This window comes from Crocodylus siamensis, chromosome 1, assembly GCF_052110815.1.
Source record: "Crocodylus siamensis isolate JL-2025a chromosome 1, ASM5211081v1, whole genome shotgun sequence".
Classification (NCBI taxonomy): Eukaryota; Metazoa; Chordata; order Crocodylia; family Crocodylidae; genus Crocodylus; species Crocodylus siamensis.
The window spans coordinates 81,773,793-81,790,216 of record NC_143395.1 but is presented as its reverse complement, the minus strand read 5'-3'; the positions used below and the strand labels follow the sequence as shown (position 1 = coordinate 81,790,216).

The window sequence follows — 16,424 nt, the reverse complement described above, 5'->3', positions numbered from 1 at the left end:
CTTAAATTAAATAAAGCTAAGGGTGGTTTTACATGTTGGATCATATTTGTTTTCTCCTGTGTCAGATAGAGTTGTCCATACATTCCAGAAACAGTGAAGAGGTTCAATAGACCACAAAAAAATGTTCTCTTTGTTGAAGAAAATCCATTTCTCAACACAAGAAGTGAGAATTGTCTGAAACAGGCTGAACAAATATGAGTAAATCAGAACATTTACAGATTTATTCACAACCTAAACCATCATACTATTTCCCCCAGTCATTCCATGGACTACCATTTGATCAAAAAACTAAAAATTAATATGGTTTGTAATTATCCAAATTCCTAAAATAGAATATTTCTTAAACTGAACTGCACATCATTGTTCAAAATTAACAATCATGGAACTTTGAAAGAGACTGGAATAAATTATATAATGCTTTAAAATCACCATGATGAAAGACTGCCAATCAACTAATTGTAATTACATATTATGCCTCTTTAAAAGAAACCAAAATAGAAATGTCTCCTTATTCATATTTTTAAACATATTATTCTTCACTCCATAACTTCATGAATTTTGAATGGGCATACTGAATTTTATATTGTCAAAATATGCTTGTGCGTGTATTGTATGTCCCTGCCTCTGGTCCTCCTCTATATTAAAGTGAACACAAATCACTTCGATTTTTTTTTAAAGTAACACAACAAAAAATAGCACAACAAAAAGCCAGTCTTTACTGTTTTTGTTTTAAAGCAATGGCCTTTCTCCACAGGCAAAAAAATTTCAAACGGGGATGTGGCTCAGGAAAAAGACACTTTTGAGAGGACAAATACTCAGTGTTACAATCTCCAAAGGAAGAAAAAACATCCCCACAGGAAGAGCTTCAAAGAAAATAAAAAAAACAAAACCCACTGTTATCCTCAACTTAACCAGCTGCAAGTGATCACAGATAATTCATAAATATCCATTCTTTCCCCCCTAGCAATAGTTCTCTGCAGGGTAAACTTTCCTGACAAGGAAAGAAATCCAGGCAAGTCCAACTCAAGATATATATTTTCAAATAGAAAAAAGAAGAAAAAAAACTCATGCAAAATAATTTGAGATAAAATAACCCAAAATGCTCAAGCACACACCCAGTTTAAGAGTGACTACAAACATTTAGGCAGGTTGTTGGGGAGGTGCTCTAACTCACAGCTCTTTACACAAAGTGCCATGACTTAGAGTGCCATTGAACCCAACAGATCTGTTGGGAAGGGGTCTTGAGTCTGCCTGCACCAGCCCTGGCCAACAGATAGGGGTGCTCCAGCAGCCTCCCAGGAGGCTCCATTCCACCCTGCCCCCCTGCCTCCACGCCAGCCATGGCAAAGCTGAGCTGGCAGCTGCATGCTGCGGCTGTCAAGAGGCTCAGGTGGGAGGTGGGAGGAACCCCCCACGCACGCACTCTGCAACCCCGCCAGCAAGAGTATTGGGGGGAGCCGAGCTGGGCCCATCCAACCCCCTTAACAGAGGCAGCATGCAACTGCCAGCTCAGGTTTTCCATGGCTGAAGCTTGGGTAGGGGAAGCAAGGGATGGGAGGGAATAGAGCCCCCTTGCCTTATGGGCCCGGGCTGGCTTCCCCTAAAATCCCAGCAAGGATACCCTCCAACACTCCCACCCTCCCCCCTTCCCTCCTCTCTTCCCCACGGCACAGAGAAGAAACTCTCTCCTCTTTCTTACAGCTCCGCAAAGGTACATGGGATGTGGGTGGAATTGCCCACACTTAAACCCTGCAGGGAATCTGAACAGAAGTTCCCAAAGGCACTCTGCTCTGGAGCACCGTCAGCTAATAGCTGAATTAATGAGGGTTTGGTTTTTTTTGCAGGATCAGCCATTTTAAAAGTGCTTTGCAGCCATGAATGTGTGTTACCTCATAGCTGTAGAGCACTTTCAGGCGCCTTATCATGTGAAAAATTTAATTTGTATAAGCTCCCTAAATGTATCTTAACAAAAAGGAAAAAGAACCAGTTCTTTTGTGACTTGAATTCTCTCAGGGCTATAAGCAGAAGACAAAAGGAACCCTAGCAGTTTAAAATAAATCACATAAAGATGAACTGAGCTTGTTACATATCCCAAGAGGGAAGGAATTCTAATAAAATGGACCATTTTCTCTTCTCCTCTTAAAATTGGTATATCTGCCAAATGATGACCCACTTAGCAGTTCCAGTGCTACTAAATATTACTGCCAGCACATTATTGGCTATTTTCTAATATCTTACTCACAATGAGTTGTATATTTCTCTGGGAGTTGTCCCATTAATTATACCAGAACCTACCACCATGAAATTTTCAAAAAAGATACCTGCATACCCCTCCCCCATTCATGGTCTCTTAACACCTTTGTGGCAAATAAAATAAATGCTTACTTGGAAAAGTCATAGTGGCATCCTGTTTGTTTATCTTGAGATATGTTTCTTGCCAGAAGTATCTTGACCTTTTTAAGGAAAAATGTTTATGTCACTACCTACTTTTTTTCTCTTTTCTTATCTCTCTCTTTTCTCTTCTGTTTATCTCTGCTAGAAACCAGGAAAAAGCCACTATCATCTTATCTGCTAGCTCTCAAAAAACTGTAAGTGCCCATACACTGCTGTTTGAAAGCCGTTGGTGTAAAAGGTTTTGCAAATATAAATTAAGAAGCACATTAAAGACTTAAAAATCTTTCCATATTATCCAGGTTGTGCATCAAAAAAGTAATTTTATATAAATACATGAAACACTGTTTTTGTATTCTGCTTCTTTTGGTCCCACCTTGTCCCCCAAATCTTAAAATCTAAACAGGTGAGTTTATGTATATGTGTGTGTAATGAAACATGAAGAAGCTTGAAAAGGGTCCTTTCAATATATAAGGACTTCTATGAAGAAATATCCTCTTGCAGAAGAGACATAGTTGTGTATATAGTAACAATATGCCCACTCAGACTGTAGTCATAGCTGGCCACTTACTGACTTTTGTATGCCTGCTTCAACCTTGGCTAACTACACAAACTTCCTCTATATAAGGAACCCAGGTATGCACAATGACTTTTTGGGATGACTGTTTACTAGAGCAAGGCTGCCTAACTGGCCACCCAGGAGCTGCTTGTGGCCTCTAGGGATTAAGTTGCAGCCCCTGGGCTCCCAGTCCAGGCACCACTCCTTCTACTGCACTCTTACTGCTGTTGCTGAAATCTCTGGGCTCCCCTCCTTCCTCCACTTCCAGTGCCTCCCCAAGCCCCTTGCAATGGGGCAGAGCAGAGCAGCCCACAAAGCTGAGGCAACTGGCAACTAGAGGCCTTGAGAGACACGCGAACCCCCTGCAGTACAGGGATACATACAGCAGGCAGGGGAGGGGAGACTTACACTGCAACATGTGGGGCACAGGAGCACTGGCACAGTGCTTATGGGGAGTACCCTCTCCATGACTTGGCATTGGTGGGATGGGGGACCCAAGCAGTACGGTGCAGTGCATGGCCTCACAGCATGAGACCCAGGAGGCATGCCACCTACCTAGCATGTGGCCAGGGGCTTGAAACCCCAGCCACTCAGAAGCTGAACACTCTTGTATTAAATAATCTAGTGCTAAATGCAGCCCCTTGTTCTTTCCACTCAGGAAGGTAAGGAAGGTGGGCACAAAAAGTCACAGAAGGCTATTTGAGCCATTATCTGTAGTAATTCAGACTGATTCCATGGCCAGTTCTCGGTCCATAACAAGGAGGAATCCTCTGTGCCCAGAGGCCTGCCAAGTTGCTTATGCTGAACAGGGTATTTAGACCAAAATTCACAGGGCCACAGAGCTCTACCTGCTGCACTGTTTTTTCCTTTACAACACATATTTCATATTTTAAATTGACATACTGCAAATTTAGACTTGATGTTATGGTACATATTAATATAAGGTGAAGCTTTGAGGGGAGAAAAAGCAATATCTTTATTCCTGCTATAATTTTGTGTGCTAGTCTAATCTTTACATAGGAATTTCTGAGATGGAAGAAGAGAGTGTTTCCCTCATGGATAAGCCTAGAGTCAGGTTTTGCTGCCAGTTTTTTGGCTTTCTGCCAATGCTCCTCATTGCTTGACAAGAAAAGTTGCAGTTGATAGTGCATATTCAGCACAGTGAACAACAAGAGGCTAGGGAGATGCACAGGACCTGACATACAGATTCAGATCTGAGAGCTCAACACTGGGATTTATACATATCTATTAGGTGTATTTGGAAGCAAAGGGCTTAGGGAGAAATATATTTAAAAATAAGGAAAGGTATAGTGAATGGGAGCGCAATCCACATTAATTTCATTCTGGAGTAGGAAAAAGCAATTTCTAATACAAATAATACATAACAAGATTAACAATAGCTGTTATATAAATGACAAATGCAGAGTCAAAACAGGTCTGTGCAGCCAGTAACTGCAAGAAGGGAAATGTTAGCACAGATCTGTATGAGGGGCATACTTCAGTTTATCCAGTGCTCCAAAAGTGACCTCATACAGCCTGTGTGGGTCAGTCCTTTTTTTTCCCTATCATTTTTATCCTCCCTAATTCTCAACACCTGCCTAGGAGCAATGTTCATGAAGGAAGTCAAAATAAGTAAAGAATTCTGTCTCATTTTTCTATCCTTCTGCCGTCTCTCTCCTCCTCTGTTATATTTCTCCTTCAATACCTTGACAAAGGATAAATAACCACCAGGTATAAGATCAAATCTCTTGTTTCCCCTCACCCTTAGCCATCCATTATTACCCTATCCTAGTCCTGTCCATCATAAGGTACCAGGGGCTCTCTCTCCATCACATTCATATCCAATCTAGTTCTCCATCTGTAGCAAAAGTAGTAGCATTTTACCCAAGCAACAATATTTTTGTTCTAAACAGGTTTGAATAGCATGATAGCCATACAACTTAATATTTATTATTCATATTCACACGCAAGAGACCTTCCAAGAAGCAGTAAAATTACAGTATTTGCACCATATCAACAGTTAGTAAATCAGACATTTTTTGCAGGGTTCATCCTTTAACATCAAAATAATTTAGGAAGTTCAGAATTGTATACAACATACTTCCCCAGCTTTAATGAGAAAGATGATTTTTTTCAGATGGTCTGCATTTGGGGGCACTTGAAGCAAATCACTATATTAAAAGTAATACACAGGCTATCTTTTCCCTTTAACATTCATATTGCTCCAATAGGCCTGATTCAACCACTGCGCTGGCATAATACAGGTACAGAGGCAGGGAAATCAGGTATTATTTTTCTGATTTATGACAGACAAATATACTTAACTGTACATTGATGTAGGGTGCGAACAAGTTGAATGTACTTAACAAAAACTGGCTCTATGATTTCCTTTCCATTGTCATTACTTTTAATTTTTAACTTGGTACGTATGGTATTTATGTATTATTTTCTCTTTTTTATTTAGAAAATTAGCACTATAGTCCACAGCTTTACTTCTGTAACTGTTCTTTTGACAGCTAGTATAAAGTTCTTTAAGATTTGTTTTCTTTTATTCACACCAAGGATTGGAATTGATCCTGGATTTAGACACTTAATATCCTGAATAAAGACGCCCAGATTAGTTAGTATGATTTGTTACAAAAATGTCACCAGGCTTTCATACAGAAAGAATGACAGAAAACTGTCATTTTGTAGAACATAATGCTCTTAAAAGAATAGACTAAAATTGCTGCAATTGGCTTGATTTCTGAAGGCTGTGAAATATTTGCCAATGATTTTAGCAGAAAATATTGATCTCCTTGTGTCTAACTGACATACTGTGATTTTTACTGGATATTTAACATAAGTACATTATGTCAGTGTCAGTTCCACATGGTAAAGCTTAATATGTGTGTTGTACCTATTTTCTTGCTGGAACATGTTCATGGTTCAGTATTTGATATGTATTCTACTAGATCTTAAAATATTCCAGGCATTAAACTTTCACACAGTTAATGGCAGCTCCAGAAAAGATGTACTTATACTTGTAACATTTTAAAGCCACTACCTACCCTGCATGATAAGTTGCTTTCCTTTTCTGTCTTATAGAGTAGAAAGGTGGTGGAGTCTTCAGCACTATAGCGGTTGCTCTTCTCCTCATCCTGAGAATACTGTTCATCAATATAGTAGCCACTGATGAGTATATTTTGTTCCATAGGTAACATCAGTGCTAGTTTTAGGTGCACAAGGAACATTTCATTGGGCCAGTTAAACCCAGTTAAACACAGTGGGTGCATCCAGACAAGCACAGTCATGCTTGTAGCGCTACACATCGCACAATGTGGTGTTCTCCACACTGCAAGGGAATGCTGCCCAAGCAAGTGCTGCACCAGGATTTCCTGGTATCAAATTTAGAGCCCACACTGCAAATATACAGCACGGGGAACATTTTTTTCCCCCTAATGTTTCTTGTGGCATCTCAAACTGCTTTGAGGTACCACAACAGGCATGTGCATGCTCATCTGGACACGTCCAGTTAGTTCAAGGGCCTACATCCAAACCAAGACAATGCAGTGCAGAATGTGGAAAATAAGATTTGGAGTCTACAAACACAACATGGTTTAGAAACTCCACTAAGTTAAATGGTTCTCACACGCCTATGTGTTTGTAGGCTGAAAGGCAAGTATGAGTCCCAAGCACAAGTGAAGTATGCTGTCTCTTAAGAATTTGACTGACAGGATAGAGTACCACACATTTTGCACAGGCAAATGGAAATGCCCTCACTTCAAAGTGCTTTGAGTATGAAGTTGATCGATACCTAATTGGATCATGTCCTCCAATAATAGCTTCTAAGTCTGTGCAGAAGGATGTTGCAATATGTATTGTCCTCAAATCAAGTGACTGGCCATAGTTATAAAGTCGAGTTAGATGATATGAGTGGCAGGGAGTCATTTTGTGGGCCCTAGGCAACACAGGCTCAACATGAGAGGTCAGTCTATGCCCCAGCCTGCCCCCATGCACCAGGTCTGGTCACATGCCAGCACGATCCCATGCACCAAACCTGGCCATCAACCAGTCTGACCATGTGCGCAAGACTCAGTGGCATGCCACCCTGACCACACACACTGGATCCAAATGACGTACTACTTGACCCCACATACTGGATCTGACTGAATGCTGGTCTGACCCTGTGCACCTGATCTGGCCATGTATGGGGCACAGGGTGTCCAACACCACAGATCCAGAAAATTGTCAGCAGAGGAGCAGCAATTAATGCTGCCAACACTCTATTACCACCAACTTTCCTGACCTATGAGGAGACCCACAAGTCAAATGACACAGCTCCACAAGCCAGATCTGACCCAAAGGCTAGAGGCTGAGTACCACTGATTTATATAATTTAAACTAGGGCTGTCCAACATCCAAATGGCTAGGGACTACAAACCCCCCCAGGCTGCATGTCACACAAGCACTTCCATTCAGGCTCCTTCCCCTGCTGCATGGTAGGCACTCTAGACCTTCCTGTGTCAGACCCCATCCCATGTGAAGGGCATCCCACTGTTATACCATACCATGTGGAGTCCCTCTGGCCACAAGCTCCCTTGCCCAGTGGGCCTCACCAGTCCACCCCATCCCAAGGGGTGGGGACAAGAATCAGAAGCTAGAACAGGGAGGGGAAGCCTGGACATCCCAATGCAACAGCAGAGTGACAGGCCAGAAACCAGGGGACCACTTGCAAGCCAAGTGAGGCCCATGGGTTGCCAATTGGGCAGTCTTCATTTAAGCTATACAAGTTATCAAAAGTTGCAAACAATTATTTAACATCTTTTGTTGTGGGAGAAACAGAACTGATGTGTTTAACATCATAGGAAATATCACAATACTCTTAAGGCACACACAGGAGACAGGAAGCTTATACAAGTTACATTTTTCACATGATAAGGGCCCTGAAAGTGCTCTGCAACCATGATTTCATAGACATCAGGGCTGGAAGGGACCTCGGGAGATCATCGAGTCCAGCCCCCTGCCCAAAGGGCAGGAAGTCAGCTGGGGTCATAGGATCCCAGCAAGATAAGCATCCAATTTACTCTTGAAGGTAAATGTACTCAATGTAGGTGCTTTAACCACCTCCAATGGCAGACTGTTCCAGGCCTTGGGGGCTCGGACAGTAAAGAAATTCTTCCTTATGTCCAGCCTGAAACGGTCCTGCAGGGATTTGTGACCGTTCGACCTCGTCATCCCTTGGGGCGCTCTGGTGAACAAGCGTTCCCCCAGATGCTGGTGGTCACCCCTGATAAACTTATAGGTGGCCATCAGATCACCCCTGAGCCTACGCTTTTCCAGGCTAAAGAGTCCCATGTCTCTCAGCCTATCATTGTAAGATCTGTTTTCCTGACCTCTGATCATGCGCGTGGCTCTCCTCTGGACTCTCTCAAGCTTCTCCACATCCTTTTTGAATTGTGGAGCCCAAAACTGAACACAGTACTCCAGCTGCAGCCTCACCAAGGCCAAATACAAGGGGAGAATGACATCCCGGGATTTGCTCGAGAAGCATCTATAGATGCAAGCCAGCATTTTGGTTGCTTTATTAGCTGCAGCATCGCATTGCAGGCTCATGTTCATCTTGTGGTCAATGATGACCCCCAAGTCTCTTTCTTCCATAGTGCTATCCAACGTAGCACTACTGAGCCTATAAGGGTGCTGCAGGTTTTTCCTCCCAAGGTGGAGAACCTTGCATTTTTCAGTGTTAAACACCATCAGGTTCTCATCTGCCCATTTGCTGAGCTTGTCCAGGTCAGCCTGGATCACCCGCCTATCTTCTGGCGTGGATGCTTTGCCCCAAAGTTTGGTGTCATCGGCGAACTTGGCCAGTCCACTCCTGACTCCGATGTCCGCATCATTAATGAAGATGTTGAACAGTATGGGTCCAAGGACAGAGCCTTGAGGGACCCCACTGGTCACAGGGCACCACAATGAGTGACTGCCATCAATTACAACCCTCTGGGTCCGACCACGGAGCCAATTTCCCAGCCAGTGGATCGTGGTGGAGCCAAGGCCGCAACTGGCCAGTTTGGCCAAGAGGTGATCATGGGATACCAGATCAAAAGCTTTTTTGAAGTCAAGATATATGACATCAATCTCTTCTCCCTCGTCCAGGTGATAGGTCACCTGGTCGTAGAAGGAAATGAGATTGGTCAAACAAGACCTACCCGCAACAAACCCGTGCTGGCTATCCCTTAGGATGTTAGCCTGGGCCAGTCCATCAAGGATGGCCTCCTTAATAAACTTTTCTAAGATCTTCCCTTCCCCAGGATAGAAATCAGGCTAATGGGCCTGTAGTTAGCCGGATCCACTCTCCTCCCTTTCTTGAAGATCAGCACCACATTGGCCTTCTTCCAGTCTTCGGGCACTGCACCAGAGTGCCAGGAGTTTTCAAAGATCCGTGCCAGGGGCTGGGCTATGATGCTCGCCAGCTCCTTGAGTACCCTGGGGTGCAGATTGTCAGGGCCGGCTGACTTGAAGGTATCCAGCTTCTCAAGATGTTCCTTCACGAGGTCAGCATTTATGGAGGGTAGGGGATCCACATCACCCGAATCTCCCTGTCCCATACCAGGCATGGGTGTCCCATGGGACTGATGAAAGACTGATGCAAAGTACCTATTTAATAGGTTGGCTTTTTCCTGGGCGTCAGTTGCCAGTTGACCCATCTGGTTTAGCAGGGGTCCAACGTTGCCCTTGCTTTTCCTCCGGCTCCCCACATATCTGAAAAAGGACTTTTTGTTGTCCTTGATGCTTGAAGCTAGTTGGAGTTCAGTTGCAGCCTTGGCTTTCCTGGTTTGCTCCCTGCAGGACCGGACCAGTGCAGAATAATTCTCCTTGGAGGTGAATCCCATCCTCCATCCTTTGTAGGCTTTCCTTTTTAGCCGTAGGAGGTCCGCTAGGTCCCTGGAGAGCCAGGAGGGCTGCTGTGCCCTCTTGCTGCCTTTCCTCCATGTTGGAATAGATTTAACTTGTGCATTGAGGATTGCTTCCTTGAGAAGCAACCACTCTTCTTGAACTCCCATCTCCTTGGGGTCATGGTCCCTAAGGGCCTGACCGAAAAGCCTCTTGAGCTTGTCAAAGTCAGCTTTTCTGAAGTCAAGGACTTCTGTGTTGCTGACTGACTTGCCAGCTTTCCGGCAGATGGTGAAGTTGATCAGCTCGTGGTCGCTGTCACCCAGCTTCCCATCGATCACTAGGTCGCCGATTAGGTCGTCCCCCATAGCCAGTACCAGGTCGAGCAGCGCTTTGCCTCTCATTGGCCCATAGCCTTCTTGATGATGTAACACGCATTCATCATGGCAGTAGAGAATAATTCCTGTACACCTCCAGTTTTGGAATAGTATCTTGCAGTCACACATAAAGTGTTTTAAAGATGTCTTAGTGCCACATAACCTACTGTTCTCAATTCCATACGTGCCCTGATTTCAAAGCATTTAGAATACAAAAATCTGTATCTCAAAAGCATCCAAAAGAGCATGTTTTAAAAAAATAATAAGAACAATTTATTATATATGCCATATTACATGAGTTTAGGCACATATTAATGCTGAACAACATATTATAGTGTATTGCCCATTTAAATTGGACATGAAAAATGGATATTGTATTCCATATCAAATCACTGAATATTATATTGGATTCTTACAGTCATCTACTCATCCTTTTTGCCCTTAATTAATATGGAAATATATATTGGAAATATATTTAAAGAAAAAATAGAGAGAGGTGAAGTTCAGGAACACAAAATTATATATCCTTTTACAGCAAAACGTGTGATCCTGAGAGGTGCAATCAGTGGGATATAAAAGACATTTGGCACTTCTTGGACCAGGCTTGAGGCCAGTATGTCATAGAGATCCTCAAGCAATATCCAAGTAGCATTTTAGTGACATACAAATCAGTTCATCACTCTAACACTTGAGAGTATACCAAATCTAGTTTCACTTTCATATTGGTGGCTAACTTGTTCATTAGAAAGACAGACTTCTATGTCCATATGTTTTAGGCTTGCCTACATTAGCTATATATTGCATGATCTCACTCCACTTGACATCAATGGTAAGTTTTCTTTGACTTAAGTACAGAAGGATGGAGACCTCAATTATTAGGGACTGATTCTACTCATAGGGAGTCCAGTGCTAAAATTCTCCTTGTCGTCAAATGAGAAGACCAGTCTCTTTATTAATTTGGCAACTAAACTTTTTTATCCACATATTTGATTTAATTGTGGCTATGAAAAATAATGCTCTTCCAACCAGTTTATCTAAAGGATTTCAGGCCTACAACACAACCACATTTTACTCATTACAACATTAATTCAACAGATTAGATATAACAGTGCATTAAAACATTAACACAAGCATTTTAAAAGCTGTAAGCATTGAGATTACCTTTCATAACAGTTATGAAAAGGTAACAGACTAAACATGTATGTGACCTGAGGCTACAAAGATCATAATTGCATACCTGAAGTAACAGTGAAAATAAGAATTTCAGCACAAGAAAAGATCATGAATGCATTTTAATGCTGGACTTAAATTCTGCCCTGTCTTATAACACATTCAAAAGATGTAGGGTTCTACTGATTGTAAGTGATGGTTAAATACGCACCGTAAACTTCAGTTTGTTTCAAGTGACATGGTTGTCCTATGAAATAAGAGAAAACAACACTGAATCCATTTAAAAGCCACTATTTAATTTGCTGTATTACTATTGTTCTACTGGTTACTTTCATAAGAATACAATATAAATTTAAATGTTTTAGATGGGACATTTGAGAAGCAATTGTTCCTCTTGGCACACTAGAAGGATGAAAAACCACTTTTTCTAAAAGATAAATTAAAGACCTTGCATTTTAAGTGACTGAAAGGTTAAATAACTAGAAAGAGGAGACTGTGTTCCAATCTGAATCTTGACTATGATCAGATTCAGACTAGAGTCTAAATCCTGAACATTGTTCTCATGTAATTTCAGCCCTAAATTAATTTATGTATAGTGTTGTGGCAGCATCCAAAGACCCCAAGTGACACAAATTAGTTATCCATATGAGATTAAATATTTAAAGTTTGGAATTTTTTTTTAATTTAAGCACCATCCAAAGTAGAAGAGGAAATAGGTGTACGTATGATTAGGAATCAAAATTGTCTGTATATATTTGAAGTAGAGAGTAGTCCAGAGAAGTCCAGACCATATCATGAGAGACTACAGGGCTCTGAGGACCAGGCTTAGAAAGATGGGAATGCAGGTGGTCTTCTTGTTGATCCTCCCAGTCAACGGTCACAGTAGGCATCACGTCACCTGTATCAGAGAAGTCAACAAGAGGCTCCAGAGTTGGTGCCATTGTGTGGGTTTTGGCTTTCTGGACCATGAACCACACTTCTTTGCAAGGGACCTCCTGGGACACAATGGGCTTCATCTCTCCACAAAAGGTAAGGGTCTCTTTTCTTACAGGTTGGCTCACCATTCGGGGGGCTCAAGTGCCTCTATACTAATGCTAGGATCATGGGGAACAAGTAGGAAGAACTCACACTTCTGCTTGCAGGTAATAACTTTGATTTAGTGGGGCTAACAGAAACCTGGTGGGAACCTACTCATGACTGTGCTGTACACATTGAGGACTACAGGTTGCAGAGAAGGGACAGATTAGAGAGGAAAGGGGTTGGGGTTGCTTTCTTTGTAAAGGAGCATTATACATCCACCCTAATCAAAATGGGATCAGAGGACAAGAAAATTGAGCCATTGTGGGTTAGGATACATGGAGTTTGAGGGGAAAGGGATGGGGGGGAGGGGTCTGCTACAGACCACCACACCAAAAGGAAAAGCTAGACATGGAATTCTTGAGGCAGCTGTGAGAGGCCGTACAGTTTAGGGACATGGTTGTCATGGGGGACCTAAGCTACCCTGACATCTGCTGGGAGAAGCAGTCAGCCAAATCCAATTGGTCATGTAGGTTCTTAACCTGCATGCAGGACCTTTACCTAATGCAGGAGGTATACAGTCCCACCAGGGGAAATGCCTTACTGGACTTGGTGCTGTCTATGAGGGAAGAGCTGGTAGGGGAGCTGCAGATTCGTGGTCACCTTGGGGACAGTGACCACCAATCAACTGAATTATCCGTCATAGGGTGGGTAAGATAACTAGTAGAGCAGAAGTGCTTGACTTTAGGAACGATAGCTTCAGTGTGCTCAGGAGTGTAGTCAATGATGCACTGCAGGATAGGAGTATTGGCGAGATGGGAGTCCAGGAAGGGTGGTCGTTCCTAAAGGAGGCAATCCTTCAGGCACAGAGGGAGATAATCCCAGTATGAGGGAATAGGGGGAAAGCAGCCAAAAAACTTCCTTGGCTAAACAGGGAAATCCAGGGGAGCCTAAGGGCAAAAAAGAAGGGATATTGGCAGTGGAAGCAAGGGGAAGCTACCAAAGCAGAGTATACCTACTTGGCCCGCACTTGCAGGGAGGCAGTTGGAAAGGCCAAAGCAACTACAGAGCTGAGCCTGGCAACACAAATTAAAGACAACAAAAAGTCTTTTTTTTAAGTATGTAGGGAGTAAAAGGAAGGTGCAGGGCAGTGCAGGACCCCTACTAAACAAGAAGGAGCAATTAGTGACAGAGAGGGGGGACAAGGCTGAGCTCTTCAATGAGTTTTTTGCCCAGTGTTCTTGAACAGGAGTCAAGATAAGTCTCCTAATGGGCTCAGAGGGACACCAGCCCACCAACTGTTGATGCTGACTTGGTGCAGAGTCACTTGGATGAACTGGATGTGTTCAAGTCAGCAGGCCTGGATAAGCTTCACCCGAGAGTACTGAAGGAATGGGCCAGTGTCACAGCAGAACCACTGGCAGGGCTGTTTGAGTCCTTGTGGTTCCGGAGGACAAGGAAAGGGCTAATATGGTCACTATTTTCAAGAAGGAGTGGAAGGAGGATATGAGTAATTACAGGCCAGTCACTCTCACGTCCAACCTTGGAAAGGTCTCTGAAAAGATTATGAAGGATCATATCTGTGGGAGTCCAGTGGAAAAAATAATACAGCAGGGAAACCAGCAGGGATTCATAGCTGGTAGATTATGCCTGACTAATCTGGTTTCATTTTATGACAGGGTCACAAAATACTTAGACGCAGGAGTAAAGGTGGATGTCATTCTTGGATTTTAGCAAGGTCTTCAATATGGTATCTCATCCCATTCTCATAAATAAGTTAAGAGGCTGTGATATAGATGTTTACATGGTCCAGTGGGTGGCAAATTGGCATAGCGGTCATACCCAGAGAGTGGTAGTAGATGGGTCAGTATTGACCTGGAAGGATGTGGGTAGTGGGGCCCTGCAGGGTTTAGTCCTTGGACCTGTACTCTTCAATATCTTCATCAGTGACTCGGATGTGGGTGTGAAGTGCACTCCATCCAAGTTTGTGGACAATACTAAATTGTGGGGTGAAGCGCACACTCCAGAGTGTAGGGAATGATTGCAGGCAGACCTGGACAGGTTATAAAAGTGGGCAGTACACAACAGGATGAAGTACAACAAGGACAGATGCAGAGTGCTACCACTAGGGTGCAAAAATATCCAGCACACCTACTGGAAAGTGACCCTCTGAGCAGCACAGAAGCAGAAAGTGATCTCAGATTCATAGTGGACTTCAAGATGAACATGAGTCATCAGTATGACAAAACCATCAGCAAAGCTAACCACACAAATAGAACTGAGATGATACTTCCCCTCTATGCGACATTGGTCAGACCACAATTATAGTTTCATAGTTTCATAGTAGCTAGAGTCGGAAGGGACCTAGGTAGATCATCTAGTCCGACCCCCTGCCTTAGCAGGAAAGAGCACCGGGGTCAGATGACCCCGGCAAGGTGCTCATCTAACTTCCTTTTAAAAATCCCCAGGCTAGGAGCCTGCACCACTTCCCCTGGAAGCTGGTTCCAGGCCCTAGCCGCCCTGACTGTGAAGTAGCGCCTCCTAATATCTAATCTAAACTTACCCTCCGCCAGTTTGTGACCGTTATTCCTGGTCACTCCTGGCAGCGCACGGGGGAACAGGGACTCCCCCAATACCTGCTGATCCCCCCTGACCAGTTTGTAGCAGGCCAAGGTCCCCCCTTAACCTTCTCTTGTGGAGGCTAAACAGGTTCAGGTCCCGTAGCCTCTCCTCATAAGGCCTGCCCTGCTGACCCCTGATCATACGAGTGGCCCTCCTCTGAACTCTTTCCATATTGTCCACGTCCCTCTTGAAGTGTGGCGCCCAGAACTGGACGCAGTACTCCAGCTGCGGCCTGACCAGTGCCGCATAGAGGGGGAGGATCACCTCCCTGGACCTGCTCGAGATGCATCTGTGGATGCATGACAGGGTACGGTTGGCCTTCTTGACTGCCTCCCCACACTGCCGGCCCATGTTCATCGTGGAGTCAATGACGACTCCAAGATCCTTTTCCGTCTCCGTGCTGGCAAGAGGGGAGTTCCCCAACCTGTAAGTGTGGTGCCGGTTCTTCCTCCCCATGTGCAACACCTTGCACTTATCAGTGTTAAACCCCATCCTATTCTCATCCGCCCACCGTTACAACCTGTCAAGGTCAGCTTGTAGCCTATTGCACCCTTCTAGTGCACCCACATCCCCCCACATCTTAGTGTCATCAGCAAACTTGAACAGGGTGCTTTCTACCCCGTCATCCAAGTCACTGATGAAGATGTTGAACAGTGCGGGCCCGAGGACCGAGCCCTGCGGAACCCCACTGCCCACATCCTTCCAGGTCGAGAAGAACCCATCCACTACCACCCTCTGGGTGCGGCCCTCCAACCAGTTGGCGACCCATTTGACCGTGTGGGCATCAACACCACAGTCTCCCAGCTTTTTGATGAGGACAGGGTGAGAGACAGTGTCGAAAGCCTTCCGGAAGTCCAAAAAGACTACATCCACAGCAACCCCTGCGTCTAATGATTTGGTGACCTGATCGTAAAAGGCCACCAGGTTGGTCTGACAAGACCTGCCACTGATGAACCCATGTTGGTTGCCCCTGAGCATGCATTCCCCCGCAAGGCCCTCCTGGATGTGTGCCAGGATAATTTTTTCAAAGAGCTTACCCGGGATTGAGGTAAGACTAACTGGCCTGTAATTTCCCGGGTCCTCTTTTTTTCCCTTTTTGAAGATGGGGACCACATTGGCCCTCTTCCAGTCCTCCGGCACCTCGCCAGAGCACCACGAGTGCTCATAGAGCCGCGCCAGGGGTCCCGCAATGACCTCGGCCAGTTCCTGTAGAACCCTAGGGTGAAGATCGTCCGGACCAGCGGACTTGAACACGTCCAGCCTCTCCAGAAGTACCCTAACTAACTCCTCGCTAACCCCTGGCCCAGGCGTGTTTCTCCCGGGGCCCGAGGGGGGCCCAGCAGGGAGGTGGCTGAACTGGTCCCTACTTAGGAAGACAGAGGCAAAGAAATCGTTAAATATGTTAGCTTTGTCAT

At 44.3% G+C, this 16,424-nt stretch overlaps 1 protein-coding gene across 1 annotated transcript in view; it reads right to left on the bottom strand.

The window, feature by feature from the left end:
• The window catches only part of GRIK2 (glutamate ionotropic receptor kainate type subunit 2), a 669,798-nt gene that overhangs the window by 594,686 nt on the left and 58,688 nt on the right, over window positions 1–16,424 (bottom strand). The window lies entirely within an intron of this gene.